The sequence below is a fragment of the Halichoerus grypus genome, chromosome 12, assembly GCF_964656455.1.
Source record: "Halichoerus grypus chromosome 12, mHalGry1.hap1.1, whole genome shotgun sequence".
NCBI lineage: Eukaryota > Metazoa > Chordata > Mammalia > Carnivora > Phocidae > Halichoerus > Halichoerus grypus.
Window position 1 is genome coordinate 10,736,512 of NC_135723.1, and position 3,448 is coordinate 10,739,959.

Genomic DNA, 3,448 nt, shown 5'->3' on the forward strand with positions numbered 1-3,448 from the left:
GGAATAATATTTTTAAAGTGTTTAAAGAACAGAAATACCAACCCAGAATTCTATATCCAGCAAAAATATCCTTCAGAAATTAAGGTGAAATAAAGTGAGGTAAATTGTGAATTCATTACCAGCGATTTTGTTTTAAAAGAATTGCTAAAGGAACTTCTTCAGATAAAAGAGAAATTATACCAGAATATCAGTAATAAAGGAAGAGGAACAAAAATGGTAAATATATAGGTAAACATAGTGACTACTCTTTTCTTCTAGGGATTGTTAAAATAGTTTTGAATGATGACAGCAGAAATTGTAAGTGTCTGATGGAGCTTTCAGTGTATGTAAATATAATACACAAGAAAATTTAAAACAAAATAGAGGGTACAGGGAACCTACATATGGTTGTCAAAATGTCTACATTCCATTTGAAGTAATAAAAATTGATTCTAAGTGGACTGTGAAAAGTTAAATATGTATATTGCGTTTTCTACAACAACCACTAGAAAATTATACAAAGAAATACAGTAAAAATATTGATAAATTTTTAAATGGAGTACTAAAAATATTAAAGTAATTCAGAAAAAAAGCAGAAGGCAACAGAGCAACAAAAAATAGGGAACAAACAGAAAATAAATATTACAACAGTAGTCATAGACCCAAGTTAATAATTACATTAAATGTAAATGGTCAAAACATACCACTTAGGGGCACCTGGCTGGCTCAGTAGGTAAAGCAGGTGACTCTTGACCTCAGGGTTATAAGTTCAAGTCTGACATTGACTGTATAGATTACTTAAAATCTTTAAAAGAAAACATACCACTTAAAAGACAGTTTTCAGAATGACCACATGCTCTCAAGAAACTCACTTCACATATAGTGATACAGGTAGGATAAAAGTTAAATAACCAGTAAAGGTGTATGCTGCAAACACAACCAAAAGAAAACTGGATTGGATATACAAATATCAGACAAAGTAGTCTTCAGAGCAAAAATAATTACCAGGAATAAAGGGAGACCTTATAATTGATAAAAGGGTCAATTTATCAAGATGACATAAAATGCTAAATACATATGTAGCTAACAACAGTGCTTTCAAAAAAATGAAAAAAATAGCTTAAAGAACTTCAAGAGAAATAGAAAAATACACACATTATGTAGGAGACTTCAAAACTCCTTTTTCAGTGATTGATGGAACTAGTAGGCAGAAAAGCAAAAAGGATATAGTAGAAAAACAAAACCACCCTCCAACTGGAGCTATTTGGTGTTTATAAAACAGTCCCCCCAATAACAGCAGAATACACATTCTTTTTAAGTGCACATGTAACTTTTACCAAGATAGATGATGTAATGGGTCAAGAACAAACCTTAAGAAGTATAAAATAATTTAAATCATAGAAAGTATATTATATGACTTTAACGATTTAAACTAGAAATCAATAATGGAAAGTTAAAAGGAAAATTTTCAAATACATAGAAATAAAGCAACACTTCTAAATAATCTATGGGTCAAAAAAGAAGATCACAAGGGAAATATGAAAATATCTGGAAGTGAACAAAAATTAAAACACACATATCAAAATTTGTGAGATGCAGTTAATCAATGTCTATAGGAAGATTTATCACATTGAAAGCTCACATGAGGAAACCTAACCAGTAAATGTGGACCACTGTTTGAAATGCTTCCATAAAGTTTTACAGTTCTTTGGTAAAAGAGGTGAAAGGAATGAACATTTGTCAAGCCCTTACTTGACCCAGATAGTTACCTACAAAGTATTTGCCCATGCTTTCTTATTCTGCCATCATAACAAACCTGGAATGTAAATATTCTCATTTTATTCATTTTACAAATGAGGAAACTGAGGCTCAGGGAGATTCACCTCCCCCAAATCACACAAATCCATTGTCAGGGCTTTTTAGCTGCCCAAATAAACAATCGATGTGTCAGTGAAGAGATGGGTAGACAGATGAAGTAGCAAATAGAAAGATGATTGGTAAAGTAATTTTTAAAAAATCTCATTGAGCCATGATTCAAATGCACTATATATAAAATCTATGGAAAAATCACAGTCCTCCCAGTATAGGGGTGTTTCCAAAACTTAGCACATCATAACTATTATATAGAATTCTTGTTAGAGTACGTATGCCCAGCTTCCTTCTTAGAAGAGCCTAGTTTCATGGATCTATGGAGGAAAATGGGCCTCTACCAAGCTACCCAGTGACATTCACGCCAAGGAAAATTGTGGAGAGACTATAACATACCATATTTGTAATAAAGATGAAGTGATGTTAAGAGGGGGATTTTTGCAGGCCACAACAATACAGAAAAATGCATCAAAACCTATACAGTAAAAATTATGTTATATGATTAATGTAGCAGTACCTCATATGAATGGGGGTGGTGATCATCAGTGATCAACAGATGAACTGTGCTAGGTCTGTGAGGGTGTGAATCACTGCCAAGATGGTGAATCAGCAATGGGAAGGGAGAGGTCAGGATAAGGTCACCTCTTTGGGTTTTATATTTTATTATTTCATTCAACAAATATTTCTGGAAATGTAATAATTTAAATTTTCCTGAGGCATGGATTTGGATATTTTGGGGTGGTCATATGGAGTGAGCATTACTCTCAGAAGAAACACAGTCAACCATCTAGAAAGTGCCTTTTTTCACTCTTTATTATTTACATCATGAATTTTGTGGAATAATACTAGTTTTGTGCCATGATGTGATTCCTTCCCCCAAAATTCTATCATCAAAGTTAAAATGTGATTTACTTACACTGTGAGAATATGAGCAAAATCTCCATGAAGTAATTTGGAAACGAACACAAAAAAGATTTGTATTGGTTTCCAAATTATTTATTGCCAAATCACAAATTTCCCTATTTGCTAAAAGTCATGGGTTCAGTCCCTCAGGAATATTGAAGGTCTATGGAACATTACTTCATTATGCTTATTATTACACCTAACATGATGCATGTAAATAGACACACATAAAAATATCACCCAGAATTTGAGGGAAAAGCCATGATTATTTAGTATATATATTTTTTAAAAACTTAATTATTAAAACTTCATTAATTTTATTAGTTTTATTTGATTACTTCCCACTTACCTTTGAATATAATGGTCCAGCTTCTTTCAGTCTGGGAGTGTAATAAGTATTGTGTTCAACAGAGAAAATTTGCTTTGATCTAATAGGAAGAGCTAATATGCAGCATCAAGAGATAATGAGTAACTGTATTACATTATGCTCTTCAATGAGCGTCCTGACAATTGCAGGGGTCATTCTTCACTCATTTATTAATGATTCAATTCCTGTAATATAAAATATATCCCTGAGATGTTCATTAACTAATCCAACAAAGTGTCATGGATTTAGAGCTGATTCTGTGCTTTCATATACTAGGGGAGAAAAGGAGAACAGATTACACTATGACACCTTGAAATGTGTTAATGGCAT